This window comes from Arachis ipaensis, chromosome B06 (genome assembly GCF_000816755.2).
Source record: "Arachis ipaensis cultivar K30076 chromosome B06, Araip1.1, whole genome shotgun sequence".
Classification (NCBI taxonomy): domain Eukaryota; kingdom Viridiplantae; phylum Streptophyta; class Magnoliopsida; order Fabales; family Fabaceae; genus Arachis; species Arachis ipaensis.
Genome location: NC_029790.2, coordinates 87,743,374 through 87,753,700, shown reverse-complemented (window position 1 = coordinate 87,753,700; position 10,327 = coordinate 87,743,374). Strand labels below are relative to the sequence as shown.

General features: G+C 36.0%; 1 long non-coding RNA gene across 1 annotated transcript; it reads right to left on the bottom strand.

Moving 5' to 3' along the window:
• LOC110263388 lies at positions 3,606 to 7,261 on the bottom strand. The gene is made up of 4 exons (XR_002348928.1): positions 6,574 to 7,261; positions 6,420 to 6,501; positions 6,192 to 6,307; positions 3,606 to 3,756 (listed from the first exon to the last, which is right to left on the bottom strand). It is a non-coding gene; the product is annotated as an uncharacterized LOC110263388 (long non-coding RNA).

The following is a 10,327-nucleotide window of genomic DNA, read 5'->3' as shown; positions in this document are numbered from 1 at the left end:
TCTATCATAATTGTGATGGAGACTGGATGTAGGCTACATTGCACTAAGTAGTTGAACCATGATACATCTGGGTTTTACTCCTTTTTCTCTACTTTACTTCTGTTTCTGTTACTCAGGAGACAAAAAGAAAGTGTCTCTCAACTCAATACGAGACAAAAGTAAAAATATCTCCTAAGTTTCTTTGAAAAAACAAAAAGTAATATTTAGCAGAAAAGGAGGCTAAGATTCAACCCCCCTTCTCTTAGCCACTGATAACCATCAATTGGTATCAGAGCTTGGTCTCAAAGAGATCAAGCTTTGCAGTTTGGAGAAAAGATCCTGATGGCAAACAACAATGGTTCCAATATGGTGGCCTACACTCTGATAGAAGGTGAATCCAACAACAGACCTCCGTTCTTTAATGGAAAGAACTACAGCTATTGGAAGGAGAGAATGAAGATCTTTGTTCAATTAGTAGATTACAACATTTGGAAGATCATCTTGGATGGTCCCCAAGTTCCAACCAAAACAAGAGCAGATGGTGTAGTCATTCCTAAGACTGAGGCCGAATGGAATGATGAAGATAAAAAAAAGATAAAGCTCCACGCCAAAGCTATCAATATGCTTAACTTTGCTATCAGTTTCGAGGAATACCGAAAGGTATCAAAATGTAAAATAGCAAAGAAAATCTGGGACAAGCTCCAAATCACCCATGAAGGGACTACCCAAGTCAAGAGAACCAGAATAGACATGCTGAGTAAAGAGTACGAAATGTTCTCTATGAAGAAAGGAGAATCTATTGACGAAATATTTGAAAGATTCAACGTCATCATCAATGGCTTAGATGCTATGGGGATTACTCACCTTGAACCTATGTTAGTAAGAAAAGTTCTGAGAAGTCTCACTAAAGAGTGGGAAACTAAGACTATAGTTATAGCTGAGAGCAGTGGCATTGATCAAATGACATATAATGATTTGAGAGAAAATTTACTTACTTTTGAAACCACTTACTTGAAAAATAACACAAAGAAGAAAGGAATTACTCTCAAATCATTCACTGAGTCCCTGGTTGATGAATCCAGTGATAATTTATCGGATGAGGAGTTTGTTCTTTTTGCTAAGAAATTCAGGAAATGATGAATTTTAAAGAAAGATGCAAGGAAGGCGGTTCAAGAAGACCAAAAAGGGACTTAAGTAAGATCATCTGCCACAACTGCAAAGAGGTTGGACACTATAAGTTTGACTGTCCAAAGCTGGAGAAAGAAGAAAAGACCAAGAAAGAAAAGAAGAAGGGGCTCATGGCCTCTTGAAAAAATATGGAAAATGATTCAGACGTGGAGGAAGAATCTGAGAACAAATCTCAAACCTGTCTCATAGCCGGTCAAACTGATGAGGTAATTTTCATTGAACCTTCTACTAAGACCTTCATCTTATGATCGATCATCTGACTAAGAAACTAAGATGCTTCTTAAATAAAAATCATGAACTTGAATCTCAAAATGACATCCTAAAGGAAGAAAATGATTTTCTCAAAGATAAATTAAGAGAATCCGAAACCGCTATTGATCTGTTGAAAAAAACAAGTGGCTAAAGGCAGAACTTAAGGGCTATGAGAAACAACATTCTGTGATTGCATACTTGAACTGTTTTGAAGAAAATGAAAGGTTGCACAAAGGTAAAAAGCTTAAAAGAAGATCTGGCCAGCTTTGCTCAAAGTTTTGAAATTTTAAATAAACTCTTGACTAGTCAAAAACTTCTTTATAAATAGGCTAGATTGGGTCTTCATCAAAAATCTAAAACTACTTTTGAAATATCACCTTTTGCAAATATGGCTTCTACTTCAGGTAACATAAAAGTTTCAAAACCCAACTAATAAAAAAAAAACAGCAACCAAAAAGGTTTTGTCATTTATGCAATCAGGATGGGCATTTTCCTATTCAATGTTTCATATGTGAAAAAATGATTGGAGACAAAGTGTACAAAATAGTTGGCAACTATAATGGTCTTGGCCAAAGGAGCTGGTTTAACATTCAAGGATCCAAAAAGATTTGGATACCTAATGTTACTTGAGATTTTTGCGTAGGTGTGCCTAGCATCTAAAAGAAAGGACAACATGTGGTAGTTGGACAGCGGATGCTCTAGGCATATGACCAGAAAATCTACATTCTTCATCGAGTTAGACGAGTATGATAGAGGGTTTGTAACTTTCGGTGGTAATGGTAAAGGAAAGATAGTGGCCATAGGTATAGTAGGTCAAAATTTCTCATCTTTCATAAATGACGTTTTTCTTGTTAACGGATTGAAACACAACATACTAAGCATTAGTCAATTATGTGATCTTGGATATTTGGTTATATTTAGAAAATTGGACTGCTTAGTTATTTGTGAAAAATCCAGTGTAGTTTTGTTTGAGGCAAAAAGATATAACAATGTGTATGGACTCACTCTAGAGGATTTAAAAGATCAAAATGTGACATGTTTTACCTCAATAAAATCTGAAAAACGAGTATCACCAACTTGCTTATTCGAAACTTTAACTATTTATTATTGAGCTTGTAACCGTATTAGCGCACTATTGAATTTTTGGAAAAATTTTTACTTTATAAAAGAATTTGCGAGGGCAACTAATTAAACATACACAAGCCATAATAAGGAATTAAGTAAAACATACACAAGGCCAACATTATATATAAACATAACATATATCATAGATCATACATACAATAACTAAAGAACATAAAGAGACACAAACACAACACATACACAATCACAGAAAACAGAATTCATGGAAGCTATGCTCAAACAATCATGATGCATGTCTATCCCTAATGCAGGTAATGAGCTCATCTGTCGGTTTCGACCCGCTCCTGATGTAACTCAGCAACCTTTGTCTGAGTTTGGTTTCCAGTGCCATAACCTCTGTAAGCAACCTCTGTCTTACAGGTGCGACTCTCTTGAGCCGATGTATACAAACATAACCTCTGTAAGCAACCTCGGTCTTACAAGTGAGGCTCTCTCTAGCCAATGTATGTATCGATAACCTCTATAAGCAACCTCTGTCTTACAAGTGCGACTATCCCCTGGATTGACCGATGTATCTCTGGAAAGTAAATTTCGGTGGACTCACCACCATATCTCTGCTCGTTTTCAGTAGGTACACAATCATCTCAGCTCGTTCTTAGTGCCAAACAATATCTCTGCTTATCTTCTTTTCTTTTCGTTATTTCTTTCTTTTCTTTTCTGTGCTCTGCCCTCCTATGGCAGGAATTTCTTTAGATTCTTTTAATCTTTGCTCTCTGCTCTTCTGTGGTAGAGGTTTCTTTAATATTTTTTTTTCTTTTCTTTTCTTTCTTCTTCTTTTCTTTCCTATCATTTCATAATATAAATTATTTTCGTATTATTCCCTCGTGTAACACTCTAACTACCAAAGCTCACGCTTCCGGCTGCGCGACTGATAGATCGGACATTACGACGACTCTTATACTATTTAATACTAAAATATGAGCCTGTTTAAAACTTTAAACCGCAACACCGCTCCAAAGATACTTTCGTTCGATAATGTACTTCCATACATACCATACAACTTACAAAACTCTCAAAGAGTACATACATATACATATACATATATAAATATTATTACAAGCATTAGCCAATACAATTCCTATCCCTCTTACAGAATATATAAAGATAAAGGCGAGGGAACAATAAACCATAACTAAAGCAATACAAAACATCACAACAACTAGATAAACTCTTCGTAACTTCTGCGTCCATATCCTGAAAGGGGAAAAATTGTAGGGGGTTGAGAACATCATCCTCGAAAGGGTTCTTAGTAGAGGATTTTTTGGGAATTACTATAATAGTATACGTGAAGTTAAACCGTACCAGTGATTAATAACCGTCTTATGCCTCTTTTCAAAAACAACGGTTTACAATAAAAGAGAAATCTAAAATCTTTTCTGAAAGAGGAATGGTTCAATTCTTGAAAACTCAAAAGCCTTTCAAAACGGTTTATCTATGCTGAACCAATTAGCCTTTCATACTTTTCCAAACCAGAAACACAAAACCAAAAACCAACCATCGGCCCATTCTCATTTCAACCATGGCCCTAGGCCCAAACAACCCAACCAACAACCAATCACCACACTCCAACAGATTCCCAGTCACAAACACAAATAGGAAGTTCAAGCACAAACAAACATTTACAGCAAGTAGAACAAATAGCAGTTAATCACAAGTAATCACAAAGGCAAACCAAGTACAATATGCACACCCAAACAATGTCACATAGATGCATATGATGCATGCCTGTCCTAGTGGCTGATGATATCATCTGTCGGTTATAAAGCCAGCCCGACAAGTCCTGGTAGCTAACCATTGGACTGTCCCTCTGTCGTGCATCCCCAACTCGAGTTATTTCTCGATCATCATCATGATCATAATCATAATCCATATCCAACACCCTCACTGGTGTATATTCACGGGGATGAGCTCATCCGGGACTTTCACAGTGGTGGCTAGCCCCTGCTACTACCCAGGGAAACCCGTATCTCAGATAGTGGAAGTGCAAAATCACAATTATCAATATTTCAGCATATATGCATTCATTCTCAGCCATGAATCAATATTTATCTCAGCCATTCCGGCTTAAATTCATAATTCATAGTCAGCCATCCGACTCATAACATATTTCGTAATCAGCCATGATTCATTATCATACACAGCCATTCTGACTCATAACAAAATAACACTTCCACTATTCAACATCATCAAATTCATAAAATCGGCATTTAAGCCATAAATCAGTTTTCTCAATTCAATTTACTCTGAAATCAAATTTCAGCTCCTTTCAGCCTTGGGTTTAAGGATCTCATTTCTCAAATCATCTCAAGCTCATAAGCCACATTTTACTCAAAGTAAGTTCCCCTTTTAAAAACAATGCCACTCTCGGAATCCTCTTTCCAAAATTTCCATAACCATGGCAAGTTAAAGATTTATTTTGAAATATTCAAAATCATCCATCCAATAATGGGATTTTATTACAAAGGTTTCTCGGCAGAGTCTCAAGTCCTTAGGGGAGAATAACATAACTCATTTCCTCAAAATTCACTTAAAATCTTTAAAACCTTGGCTTCCTGATTTGAGTAAGGAAAATAGGATCTAAGCCAAACCGAGTCATGTAATCAATTACTCCTTTCAAAGCCGTTTACTTTACTTAAGCAAAACCGGCGTCAACCCCATGATAAATTCTAAAGCGTTTTAAACTGCTCAAAATTGTTTTAGTCTTGCAAAAATTCAAAATTCAAAGAGTACTTAAAACTTTTCTCAAAACGTTTTAAAATGAAACTTGTCAATAGACGTTCAAGTTCTTTCAAAGTCACTAAAACTCCTCTAATTGAAACCCTCCAGTCAAATCCAAAGACTTAGCCCTTTTTACATTTAAAACATCTTTAAAACATAAGTTTCATCTAAATAACTTTCTCCCAAAGAGATTCAAAGCTTTTCTTAAGAAACATGACTAAATCACAATTTTCTCTTTAATAATTCATATCAAAAGCATGAATCATCCTTTTCTTGATAATTCAAATAAAATAGTAGAAGTCTTTAACTCATAATTTTTCCAGACAACATTTCAATAAAGTCCCGGATTCTACCGGAATTTTGGCAGCACCTCCCCTAAAACTTGGACTTTGCCACCCGGTTCGGGTCCCAACTAAACCATTCCACAATCCTTTTCAATAGTCCAGATCCAAAAATCAGTTCAAAAGCAAGCTAAATCCAACAGTCACCTCATTTTCATATTTCAAGGAAACCGTTTCAAAAATCAATTCATTATCAGCCGATAAAACTCATTTCCAAAGCTTTAAAGAAATGGTTCAGCAATAATTTATTTATCAAAACCAAGTCAATTAAAGTTATCCAGGCTGAATCCAAAAGTGTATTCTATTTTCACATTATCAAGAAAATTAACTCAACCTAAATCAATCCTCAATGGATTAAACTCGATCTCAAATCTTCAAAAGAATCAAGTTGAAAAACATTCCGTTTTACAAAGCCGCACAACAATCCAACCAAATAAACATTCATAATCGATCGAGACAAACAAATAATACATAAGGCTGATACAATCACCAAATACACATTGCCTCACATCAGTATCCATATGTAATAATTCCAATACATAAAATATAGTTTTCGAAAAGCGCCCCTACCTCAACATGTTGAAACTATAATCCAAACGCCTCTCAGAAATCCTTTTGCCTCGACCCAAACTCAACGGCAGCTTCAAAGCACAGCCCCACACATTTTTGCGGCAGCATAAACAGCTCTAAATTACAACAAGAAACCTCAGTTACTAAATTCTAAGAACAATAATATCGTAAAGACTTTAATACACATACGAGACACTAACACAGGGCTTTCGAAACATAATTACTTACCGAATTAACACAATGAGGCAGTTGCAATTACGAACCGACCCGGCAACAGCTCCGGTAGCGGCCTGAAGCTCCGGTGAGTCAACTATAATAACCACGCAGCATCAAAACCTTCTCGAAATCCAAAAAGAATAGAAACCTCAATTAAAACCCTTACCGACAAAATTTTCCGGCGACGGTAGCAAGGTCTCAAGCGGCAGAAACGGCCAGAAGCTCCAGTGTGGTTCCGGAGGCCACAACAACTTCTTCAGCAGCCGTTCACGACGGGCGACAACCACTGCACCAGCTGGTTGGACGGTAGTAGCTTCTGACGGCAATGGAAGCTCCGGCGGCGTCGCGGCTGGCTTTCCCACTTTCTCTCCCGTCGGGTTCTTCTCAGGCGACGGCGGCGTACTCCATTAATGGCGCCAGGGCACGACGGCGATGCTGGGTTGAGACGAAACGACGATGGCGAAGGCACGGACAGCGGCGGCGGCGCGACGCTCCTCGCGAAGCCTTCCTCCCTCCTCGCGCGCATGCCCTCCCGTCAGACTCTTCCTCTCTCGCCTCAGTTCCGATCTGTGACAGAGGCGACCCCGTGAGCAACAGTGGCGGCCCCAACTGGGTAGGGCGCGGTGGCTGAACGGCTCCCCACGTGTAGCAGCTCAGCGTCTCCTTACCTCAGCGGCAGTGGCGAGACCCAGTGGTGCCGGCGGACAGCCTCCTTCCTCCCTTCTCTCTTCCGTTTCTCTCTTTTCATTTGGTTCAGGAACCATGTGTGTGTGTTAGGATAGGGCTGCGCAGTTGTGTTGCAAGCTAGCTGAAGGGAAGAAGAAAGGGTGGCGGCTGCTGGGTTTTGAGAATTAGGGTTCCATTATTTTAAAAACTAGGGTTAGGAGCAATTCAGTAATTTCAAATAAAATTGGGAATAATATAGTAATTGAAACCCAAATTAAATCCAACACTAATTACATATAGAAAAATACTATTTTGCTCATCAATTTTACAAATTATTTTCAATAAAATGTTCAAATTCAAAACTAGAAATAATATACTTAATTTCTTCATTTTTCCAAAATAGCAGTATTAATATTTAAAATATTACTTATTTAATTCAAATCATATAAAATCCTTATTATTTCACAACCACCAATTTTAAAATTCAAATATAGAAAATAATCCAATAATTATAAAATTGAATGATAAATCCCAATTTATTTCAAATTCAATTAACCAAAACTTGCTCTAATTTTCTTTAATAAAGAAATTTCAGAAAATTAAAGCTACAGAAATACTGAATTTGAAATTAGCTCATGATAGCCCTTTTTCAAAAGCTCTGGGTCTTACACCTCGCCTTTGCCTAAGTGTCTTATAGAAAAGAATTATAAAGTTCTTTAATTAAGTCTGTGTTATCTAAAGCTTTTAATATCACTCTGCTTGCTTACTTTCTCATTTATAATACACATTATGATATTCTTATAAGATAAAATATTTGATAAATACTAATTATAATAATAATAATTTATTTTAATATAAATGAGTAATTTTAAAGAAGTATTTAAAATAATATTTATAATCTTCTTTTAAAACTTATTTTAGAAAACCTTATTTTTAAACTTTTATTAATTACTTTTTAAATCACAAACTTTTTAATATTCTATTTTTAACCTCAATATTTTATAAAATTATATTTGAACCCTCGCTTGTTTTCATATTAATAAAAATAACCTGAACTTTTATAAAATACTCATTTTATTCCTGAACTTTACTTATTACCCAAAGTACCCGAAAACTTATATAATTTTAAATTTTACCTTGATTTTTATATACAAATACAATGTTACCCTTCAAAAATAAAACTTAATTACTAATCTTCCCCTTATACCAAAACTGAAACCCTTAGCCCTTTCCTTTCAAAATATTACTTGTATTTTAATCTGTTTTCGAGTTTTTCGCTTATCGATTTTTCACAGTTTTTCCTCCCTTCCAAGCGTACGCATTACTTTCCGAATTCAAATAAAGGGCGCGCTGCCCTGTTTCCTTCTCTCTACTCCACTCTTCTTTCTTTCTTTCTTTCTTTCTTTCTTTCTTTCTTTCTTCTTCAATTTTCCGTTTTCCACCATTACTCACTTACATGTCTCCATTTCTTTACCTTTCTCTTTTTAAAATTTTCCTTCTCCACTTCTCTCTCTTTCTACTTTTCTTTTGCTTGTTACATGTGATTACCTTTTTTGTTATTAATTGCATTTATTTCTATTATTTGTAGTTAGTTCTTTTTCCTTATTTTCTAAATTTGTTGTTTTAACATTGGTGTTGAATTTTCTTACTTAACTGTTGAGAATTTTTTGGATAGTTTTGGTGTTTCGTGACTTGTTTGATATTGTTTGATATTGTTGGGTGATGAAATTTTTAGGTCAATGCTTAATCTTTTATGACACTTTCATTCTTTGTGCATTGATATGAACTCACATTGTCTTTCATGACCCACTCTCTCTTATTCATTATTTGCAATTCTTGCACCACACACAAGATTAGTGATTTAGTCCCTTCTAACTCATTAACCTTTGTTTTTTGTGGTACATTATCATTAAGTTAGGATGGGACCGAATTCTCTCATGCTTATAACTAATCTTTTTTGTGTCAATTCTTGTTTGAACTTGATGCTTCCATGTGCTCTCTCACGCCATTTACTTATGCTTTGACTTTGGTCTTGTATCAAGTGTTAGTTGATATGCCCTTCGCTTATATTGCTTTCTCACTTACATGTTGTAGCTACCATGTAGTTGAGAACCTCACTCTTATTCGGCATTAGCCCCCACCTATGTTCTGTTTGCTTTGAGATGTTTGTTTTTTAGGCTTAATCTTCCGTCTTTTTCTCCCCTTTCAGGCTGGCCACCAAGAAGAGAAGGGAAAAGCTTCTAAATGGGGCGAACAACAAGTCCCTCCGCACAATCGTTTGAAGAAGCTCATCAGTTGTGAAAACCCACTTTGGAGGAGTCCGACTCTCCGGAGCCCATTTTTGATTTTGGAAAATAAAGCAATCAAGAGGTGGACATAGAGGCGCCCCTGTCACACCATCCTTAGGCCATTGAATGTGGCGATTCCGAACCCACCTTGCTCATCTTTGAATGCACCGATGACGGTGCAATCTTTAAGTGTGGGGAGGTCAAGGACCGACTTCCGTGGGTAATGACTTCCTTTTCCAACACCAATTATTAATCTTCTTTGTTAGTTAGTTGTTGCATTGCATGATAGATTGCATGATAGTTAGAGTTTGTACATATTCTACCCATTTTTATGTTAGGACTACTTGGTTAGAGTGATGATCTTTCTTCCAAGAAACTGTTTTTAAGGCATTTCACTAATTTGAATTAAAATTTTTTGTTGAACTTGCTTGAAGAAATTAATTTTGGAACATGATTTTAGAACTAGAACACACAAGCCTAGTGAGATTTTTGAGCCTATTTCATTGGTTGTATCCTATCAACAATATTTTGTTTTGGTGTGTGTTGTTCTCTCTAAGATTGTGATCTTTGTCTTGCTTGATTCTATATTTCCATTGTTTGATGTATGAATGCATTTATGTAATTGAGGCCTTCATTTCACTAGAGCTCACATACTCAAATGGCCTTACCCTTGTTATCAATCTTTTGCAAACTAATGTTGAGCCTATTTAACCCCATTTGTTGTTTATTTTAGCACATCACTAACTCTAAGCGAAAAACAATGAATGTCCTTAATTTGAATCTTTGGTTAGCTTAGACTAGTGAGAGTGTGCATGAATTAAGTGTGGAAAAATTGGATTTGAGAACATTTGGTTTGAAAATTGGATATTTTATATTTTTTGTTAAAATGTGAAAAATAGTTTGGGCGCATATTCATGCATTCAATACTTTAATCATATGCAGTAATCTCTTGTGTATATATATTCT